This window comes from Meleagris gallopavo, chromosome 1, assembly GCF_000146605.3.
Source record: "Meleagris gallopavo isolate NT-WF06-2002-E0010 breed Aviagen turkey brand Nicholas breeding stock chromosome 1, Turkey_5.1, whole genome shotgun sequence".
Taxonomy (NCBI): domain Eukaryota; kingdom Metazoa; phylum Chordata; class Aves; order Galliformes; family Phasianidae; genus Meleagris; species Meleagris gallopavo.
In genome coordinates this window covers 173,497,290-173,507,387 of record NC_015011.2, presented here as the reverse complement: position 1 = coordinate 173,507,387, position 10,098 = coordinate 173,497,290, and positions in this window count along the sequence as shown.

The window sequence follows — 10,098 nt, the reverse complement described above, 5'->3', positions numbered from 1 at the left end:
TGGATGCCCCATCCCTGGAGGCATTCAAGGCCATGCTGGATGTGGCTCAGGGCAGCCTGGTCTGGTAGTTGGTGATCCTGCACATAGCAGGGGGTTGAAACATGATGATCTTTGTGGTCCTTTTTCAACCCAGGCCATTCTATGATTGTATGATGAGATAAGAAAAACTGATTCTTCCACGAAATTCAACAGAGATTTATTTCCTAAGCTTTTTATACATCTCCATCTCTCCTTTAACATGTAGCTTTCAGTAACATTAACTTTTAGGAGCATATGTAGAAGGAATAGGGTATAGAAACTATACTTACAGTATAAATCATATTAAATAATAAATTTATGATAAACTCATGGTGGGATGTTTTTATTCAGTTTACCTCTATTTTTAACCCAGCATCAGGAAGAACTTATTTCTTTCACTCAGGTGAAGTGACTAGCTCAACCCTAAGAGCCAGATGAGCTTGTGTTCAGCCATTTTCACACATGAAGATGGAATTGCTGTTGTAATACTCCTTGTACAAGCACACACACACAATTAAAAAAAATAATAATAATAATAAATAAATTTTAATAAAGGAAGATGGAAATATTTCTAGGTACTTATATCCGAATGTGAAAATACGCTTCCAAAATTCTGTGATGAAAAAGAGGAGGGGACCTGACTAGGCAAAACTGATTATAATATAAGCTGCATAGCTGGATAAAAGAGAGATACTTTACTCTGTAAATATCAGGTATTTTGCAGGTATTTTATCTTGTAAGCCCTGAAACTATCAGGTTCAGAACCAATTTTTAGGAATCCTAGAGACAACACTGACTGATTAAATAATAGCACACTTAAATATATATTTATATCTATTTTCTGTGTATCATTTCTACAAAAAGATATAAAAGATATATTAGATATTTCTAACACAGTTTGAGAGTTTTAGTATAAAGGTATAGTGTACGTTTATTCATTCTCAAAAGTATTGCCAAGTTGTTAATATTAAGCTCAGAAACTGATAGTCATTAGACATTAGATGCCTTGAAATGTTCATGTGTCAGTCTAATAATACTCTTTAATTCAATTGTGCAGCCAAATAGATATTTTTTCAGATTCAAATTTCGTAGCTTTATGTTTATTTAAATATTTTATTTCATTTCTGTTGCAATTAATTTCAAGGTAAAATATTTCATTTAATTTAAACAAAGACAAGTTTTTTTCAAAAGCATAATTATTTTAACCTTACAGTTAATTCAGTTCACAGCTCAAAGTAAACTAGATTCACTAATGATCCTATTTTAAAATTAATTTGCATTATAGTCCTTGTTTTAGACAAGGGTAGGTGTAGTGACAGAATGTTCAGCTGGGTTAGCAGAAATGTGAGAGCTAATAACTCAATTAAAACAATTACTTTTTCAGGGCATGGAAAGGCAACAGGGACAAATGAAAATGGTGACCTGTCTGTTCAACTAAAAAGCCGTTCTTTAAAATCAAGTTTTGTCCCAGTATTCTCATTTGTTATGAAAACTCACCATCTATATAAGCTGATAAAAGCTGCAAGATCCTTATTTTCGTGTGCAGAGCTGTGAAGTGAGAGCGAAGCCCAACAAGCCTACCTGCAGACCTGCCTCAATAGCAGGAATAGCAGAGATGTATTACACCATGCCAAGTTCTTCCAAATATAATTTCAGCACTTAAAACTGACCTGAAATGGTTTGCCATACAATTTTACCTCGTAAATACAATAGAAGTGTTCTTGCTTTCATAAGCAATATGTTCTAAGTATTTCTGGAAATTTCCCAGACTACTGAAGCATTTTATATGTCCAAGGTTTACTACTAAATAGATGGCAAAGTGATTTCTCACTAATTAATATCACAAGAGAATAGCAAAATCCTTATCTCATGGCATGAGGTAAGAAAAAAATAGCCAAGCATATTTCCATTCAGAAAGATTAGCTTAAGCATTTCAAGCCATTTCAGTGATAACAGGTCTCATTTCCCTGATGTAATTAGTAAAAGAAACAACAATTACCTACAGGTTCATTAAATAAATCAGCCCTGTTTCTCATTGTGAAGTTAATGATCAGTAATGCAGGTGATTGCTATGGACGCAGTTCATTTGTTCGTATTCAGTAACAACTCTTAACAAGTCAGTATTACTCTTGCTTTTAAATTTTGTCATTCAATTAGATCAACACTTTCTGCTTTTTCATTTAATAACTGAAAATTATTCTAACTGAAAGTGAGTTTTGCATTCTAATTAAGATAAAGCTTGTTCAGAGCACAATATATGAACAGTCTCATAAGTGTTTTTGTAAAATGCTTACATTCATGCCATGTAACTCTGACCTACCAATAGCATAACACAAGCACTTATTGTTGTGAAGCTCCCTTTTTAATATCACTTACAGAAATCTGGACCCATCAGAGTAATAGTTTTCTTTTCCAAGAGAAAACTTCACACATAAAAATTTCCATCCTAACCCGACTGGGAGCATCTGTCTCATCCTGGTCTTGGCTTCGTAATATTACATCTAAACTTCAGTACAGAAATATACATAGCCATGAAACTTTTAACCTTTTGGAGAATACATCTGAGTTATTATTACAGTTTATAATATGTTTTTATTTGTTTGTTTGTTTGTTTCCAGAATGTCATGTTTACTTCAATGCTTTTTATCTTTATTTTCAAGATGATTGATCACCATGGTCCACTATGTGCATTGTGTATATTTATATTCATTTTTAAAAACAAAAGTTGTGCAAAGCTTCTAAGAAAAACATTATTAGTCAACAGTCCTATTCCTCAGGAGGAAAAACACACTTTCTACCATAAGAACAAAAATCCTTGCTCAAGAGAATTTTCAAAGGTAACAGCTGAATTTCTGCTGGAATTGGAGCACAGGTATCATAATCACCACTGTTCTAATTGTACATTTGTTACCTGCTTTCATTATGATAAACTCAGGGCATTTTGATATACAGTGACAAATTCCAATCTAAAATATCAGCATACCATAATTTTTCTCTTATTCCATTCAGAGAGAGTGCAACATCCTGATGTGTAACAACTACTGCCATTGGTTTTATAGCAAAGTAGTACTTCCAATACCTTTATCTTTCACCTGTCCAGGAAAGATCTCAAAGTTCCTTCTGTAAGATTTCTGGAGCATTTTGCAGCTTGCACCAATTTGGTAAAAAGACTGTCTAATACTAAGAATTAATTAGTGGCAGTTACTACACTGAATTATGATATTTTTAACTTCCTTACTGTGAAAATTTACCATTATTTTGTGACAGAAATAAACATGTCAAATAATGCCTTAGCTGTGTTTACATGCAACAGGGCAATGGGAGGACTTCATACTTCCCTTCCAAGAAGCTGAAAGACAAACAACAATCAGCTAACCAAAAATTTTTACCCTAATATGCTCTGTTTCACGAATATTTATTTTTATTATCAATTATCAAAGAAGAACAAGGTTCCATTTTATGAAGTCTCCAAGCAAATAATAGAGTAAGGATTACATTTCCAAAGAGTTTGGAAGTCAAAACAGTTCACAATTCTTGTTAATATGTTTCAAAAGATGGAGGTGTTTTCTTTTGGATCTGGTATCCAAGTAATGTGAATACCAGTTTAATGTGAAACAAACAAACAAACAAACAAACAAAAACAAGGAAACAAAATTAAGATAGTATATGTAACTTAAACTGCAAGCTCCAAAAAAAAAAGGTTTCAACTACAAAGAGCTGTTTAGAAATATAGAAATAAATAAATAGGGAAAAAAATCAGTTTTCAGAATTTTTCTCACTATATCCAGCTGCAAACTGGCAGGATGTTTCAGTCCAAGTAAACAAATCAAACAAATCACATCACATATCAAAATAATGCACATCATTTTAAAATCCACTCTTTATTCAATAGAAGCCCATTTACTTGATTTATGAAAAGGAATATTTCAAAAATACTGGAAATATTAGTTACTCTATTTATTTCCACTGCATTTAAAGATTATTCAGCTGGCAGTTGCTAAGGGAACAGCCTTCATTTATTTCAAGTGTTATCAGAACCAGAATGCTGCTCTGCAAGAGGTAAGTCTACAAAAAATAATAATATTAGATCTAAATAAATGAACTATATATATATATATATATTTCTGATAAACTTTTATTGTCTTACTGAATTTTAAACAACTGCACAACAGCACCCCAGGGGTTTTATTTGTAGTGGAAATCAAATTACATACCACAACCAATGTAGAGTGTAGATATTTTATAAGCAATAACCTTTTAATGACATTGTATACTCTACTTGTTGGTATCATTTCTCTTATTTATATCTACAAAATTGCAATTTTTTCTTTTAAGGTAGTTTCCTTTCAAAGATAAGAAGTTAAACATATTGAGTCCAACTCAATATGTCTAATATATATAGTCCATATAGTCCAACTCCCCTAGGATGAAGAGAGACATCCACAGCTCAGAGCCTGGTCTAGCCTGGCCTTGAAAATCTCCAGGGAGAGGGCAACCACATCTCTGCGCAACCTGTTTCAGTGCCTCACCACTCTCACTGTAAAATACTTTTTCCTTATACGTAACCTAAATTACCCCTCTTTAAGTTTGAAAAAGTTTTCTCTTTCTTTGATTCCAGTTCTACATCATATTATTGTTCCTATCTAAATTGCAATCAAGTGCTGTTACTCTAACTAAAAGTTCTACAATCTTTTGTTTTTCTCAGTGTATATACAAGCTCTGGATTCATCCAGAAAATTCAGCAAAGTTGAAATGTAATACAAAAATTCAAGGGAAGGACTGAAAAAATGCCAGTATATTATAACTACGTCACAGCACTAATCCCTCATTTGGGTAATACTAATTCTTGTCCTAAAAAGTAATCTGTGATCTGTTTGTGTTCAACTTTTTCTACCCTCTTTAATTGGCTTTGGTGTCAGAAATTAATTAAGTCTACTTTCCAAACAGACAATCTTATTCAGTCACCCATACAAAACAAATATGTCCCCTGTAGTAACGAAGACTGAACAAACAAGGCAGGAAAAATAAGAAAAATTACAAATATAAACTTTCCTTCCTCACAGGAATCATATTTCAATACTGATATTGTCAAACATGATCATGAAAATGCTCAGTGTACTTGTATTTGACAGTGTTGATGTTTCTGATGTCAATAAGATACAATCCCTAGAGAGTGTTTCTGTAAAAAGACAAATGTGTAGCCTTCACATGTTTTGCTGCATTACATGTTGTTCTTGTAAATATATTTGTACTTTATAATTGATCCGGTGGTTTTAAGTGGTTTCCTCAGATATATATTTTCATCTACACAAACAGAAAATAGTGAATTCAAACAAATCAGTTCATGAAGTTAATTCCCTGCTAGGTAAAAATATGAACTAAGCAAATGGATGATGTTAAAATGGAATTAAATTTGAAACTTTCTATAATTTAGAAAGTGGAGACTTGCTCCCCATTCCAATTAAGTCCTGCGCTAAGTTCTCTGAAGTAACCTTGTTATTGCTCCATTTGTATTGATGTTTTATGAGAGGCGGATCTTTTTTGCACTATTAAAAAGACTGGAAACACTAATTCCAATTCTTCAGGCATCACATATTGACACCTGCTTTGCTACATTGAATTACCATTCTAGGTTTTACATTCTGGACTTTATTTACACAATAATTTAAATAATCCATATCAAAATTATTTTACTGTTATTTAGAGTTGACATTTCAGTTGCTCTGAGGCTTCCTTTCAGGTTAGTCTCATTCTGCCTCTTAGTGTCAAAGCTAAGAAAAGGTATATCTTCAGATCTAGGCACTCCATACCTTAAGCATAATATATAACCTAGTACATAAAAAAAATTAGCCACTGGTATAAAAAAAAATCTCAAAACTCATGATGTGAACTGGGGCAGCAAACTTCCCTCCCCACTGTAAAGGCAGAGCAAGTCTGAAGCTACTTCATGAGACTGAATATGTACATGTCTATAGGGCCAGATGACACACATCCCAGGATCCTAAGGGAGCTGACTGATGTGGTTGCCGAACTGCATTCTGTCATATTTGAAAAGTCATGGTTGTCAGGTGAAGTCCCTGGTGAGTGGAAAAAGGGAAACATCACTCTCATTTATTAGAAAGGGTGGAAGGAGGACCTAGGGAACTACAGGCCAGTGAGTCTCACCTCTGTCTTTGGGAAAATATGAAACAGATCCTCCTGGAAGACATGCTAAGGTACTTGAGGGACAAGTAGGAAATCCGAGACAGCCAGTACAGCTTCACCAAGGGAAGGTTATGCCTGATCAATCCAGTTGACCTTCCAGGATGAAGTGACAGCATTGGTGGACAAAGGGAAGGAAATTGTCATCTACCTGGACTTCTATAAGGCCTTTAACATGGTCCCCCATCACATCTTTATCTCTAAATTGGAGAGAGATGGATTTGGTGGATAAAGAATTGGTTAGAAGGTCAGTCAGTGGGTTGTGGTCAATGACTGTATGTCTACTCTGTGTCCAATGACTCTATAACTAGCTGGGTCCTCCAGGGATCTGTCTTGATCTGTCTCAGTTCAGGAAAGTCACGGAACTTAGAGAGAGTCCAGAGGAGGGCCACAAAGATGGTTAAGGATCTGCAGCACGTCCCTTATAAGGAAAGGCTGAGGGTCCAGGGACTGTTTAGCCTGGAGATGGAAAGACTGGAAGGGAAATGTCATCAACATGTCAAAGTATCTAAAAAGTGGGAGTCAAGTGGATAGGGCCAGCCTCTTTTCAGCAGCAGGACAGGGGACAATAGATACAAACTGGAACAAAGGAAGTTCCATAAAAACACGAGGAAGAAGTTATGCTCTTTGATGTTGACAGAGCAATGGAATAAGCTGCCCTCAGAGGCTGTACAGTCTCCTTCTCTGGAGATATTCAAGACATTTCTGAACACTTCCCTGTTTGACCTGTTCAGGAAACCTGCTTCAGCAGGGTTTTGGACTAGGTGGTGCCCAGAGTTCCCTTCCAATACCTACAAGTCTTGTGACTCTGTGACAACCCAGACCATATTATTTAGGAGACAAAGAGAATTAGCATTTTAATCTGGACTGGAAGTATACTTCTGAAGCAAATCTTGATCATGCTAATTTAATGCTCTTCAGTTCTCATTCTGAGGCAGTCTGAAAGCTCACTATTTAAACTATTTTCTGGTGTAACTAAATCAGAATTTGTGCTCTAACCCAAATACTTTCCCTATGCTGATGTGTATACAGGTCATGTGACCAAACATAGAGCTACTCCAACATAAAAAACAAATACCCTAATCTTTTCTGTTCTAATCTCTCCCTGTAGAGTCATCCAGCAAAATCAACTTCCCTTTTGCCTGCTTCTTTATTAGACTTCCAGGACTCACATTCCTGGCTACACGGTAATTTACAATAGCCATTACTCTGATTTACTGTGTCCCATTGATTTAGAGTCAGGTTCCTCCTTCTTTTCTCCCCTTTCTAAGCAACAGTGTTCAGTGTCTTTTGCTATAATTTTTAACTACAGATTGACAGTGATTCAGATCTGGGAAGGTTGCAGGTACAATCCACAACTAAGTTCTCATAATTACAGAGGATGTACTAGATCTGGCCCAGTACACAGAAGACTAGAAGAGTGACAATACATAAATAAGATGAAATGTAGCAATTTTTTTGCAAAGGCTGAAGGGGCAATAGTTGGTCCATTTTCTGTAAGTGAACTGGCTGAAGAAGTGGGCCCATGAAAACCTAATGAGGTTCAGTAAGGCCAAGTGCAGTGTGCTGAACTTGTGTTGGGGCAATCCCGGGTATTTATACAAACTGGGGAAGAACTCCTTGAGAGCAGCCCTGTGGAGAACTTGGGAGTCTTAGTAGACAAGAAGCTGGACATGAGCCAGCAGTGTGTGCTTGCAGCCCTGAAGGCCAACTGTGTTCCGGGCTGCATTAAAAAAGGGGTGGCCAGCAGGGAGAGGGAGGTGATTGTCCCCCTCTACTTGGCTCTTGTGAGGCCCCATCTGCAGTACTGCGTCCAGGCCTGGGGCCCCCAGTACAGGAAGGACATGGAGCTCTTGGAGTGTGTCCAGAGGAGGGCCACTAAGATGATCACAGGGCTGGAGCACCTCTCCTATGAAAAAAGGCAGTAAAATATGAAGAAAGGAACTGGGCTTGTTTAGCTTGGAGAAGAGAAGGCTTCCGAGAGACCTCATTGTGGCCTTCCAGTACTTGAAGAGAGCATATAAATGGGAGGGGAAATGGCTGTTTATGAGGGTGGATAGTGATAGGACAAGGAGGAATGGTTTTAAGCTGAGACAGGGGAGGTTCAGGTTAGATATTAGGAGGAAGTTTTTCACACAGAGGGTGGTGACACACTGGAGCAGGTTGCCCAAGGAGGTTGTGGATGCCCCATCCCTGGAGGCATTCAAGGCCAGGCTGGATGTGGCTCTGGGCAGCCTGGTCTGGTGGTTGGTGACCTGGCACACAGCAGGGGGTTGAAACTGGATGATCGTTGTGGTCCTTTTCAACCCAGGCCATTCTATGATTCTATAATTCTAAGTGCTAGCTGTTGTTGAAGAATTATTAAGTAGGTATGCAAGAGAAAATTGGAAGAGCAGGTATGTCACTCGGCTTTTCTTGTGCACACAGTTAAAGATCTAATTCCCCCACATAAGAACAACATATACATAATCTATTATCAACTTTCAAGTAAACTTTCCAACACAAAGAATATAGATCAGAAATTCAACTGCTTCTGTGTTTTTCTAATAATGCTGTGCTGTACTTTCCTGCTTCCTATGATAATATTTTGTCATTTGGTTTCATAGGAAACTACATGAAGCCAAATGTTGTCAGTGTAAAGAGCACTAAACATTCAACTTAATTACTAATTAATTGCTTGGTGATAATACATTTCCAAATCCAATAAAATAGCTTCATGGAAATAATACCATATCAGATGTAGCAAATGCCACAAGAACTAGACTAGAAAGACACTGAGGAGAAAAAAGAAACCAAGCATCCCTGGGGAGCAGAAGCAAAAACAAAACAAAACAAAACAAAAAACCTACATTAAATAAGAACTGAAAGAGTAAAATCTAAAATAAAGTCAAAAGGGCATAGGGAGGCATCCAAGTGGATAAGCCAGCAAGCAGGAGTGTGAAATGAAAGACATTGACTTGGCAGGCTCTGAAAGAAAATATCAAAAAAGGCATCTTCCTTGGAGATGGTTACAGTACAGCCTTATATGGCTGAAGCACCAAAGAATTAGAACAGATCATCTATACCAAGATAAATAAGTGACATTGAAAAGATTCATGTGTACATATCTACACGTTTATATATATGTCTACACAGAAGAACAAAAAATCCATGTTTTAAATAAGAATGTTCTTATAGCACATCAATGTTTTTGATGCCTTGATGTGTCTCCTTTGAAAGCACAATCTCTGTGATTTATGACCATCTCATGGATAAACTGGCTTATTACTTCATTCTTTAATCTGTGCTCTTTGAATTGGTGATCTAAGTTACATTCTGATTAGAAACTATCATATGAATGTTTCAGCTGTTCATGAATAGAATAATTGAGTCTTAAACCTCCATGTGACATCACAGATTTAATTAGTTGTTCAAGATGGCAAAGGTAGCAATACACGCATCAATGGTTTTTCATAGAATCTTGTAACACAAATGGTTAGGTGACAATGACCCATCCTGTGTTAGCAAGGATGGGAAAAATGGAAAGATGGACAAATCTACATCACATATAACAGAGTGCCCAATGCAATTATACTTAAAGCAGAAATTAAGAATCACCAATCAACAAAACTGTACCCAAAACTGCATGTAAACCTCATGCCCAGAACAAGAAATATGAGGAAATGTTTAAGAAATACACCAGTGTATAAAGCATATTTTACTGCATGGAATTGAAAATACATGAACTCCTATCTTCAGGAACAAAGTATTGTTCCTTGACTTGAGAAAGGAATACATGGTTTTATTTGGATGATTCTGTATCTAGTTTTAACATATTGCCGTAACTCCTGATGGAGTCGGGAAACAGCTATAACACAAACCAACGTTAGACCCATCACA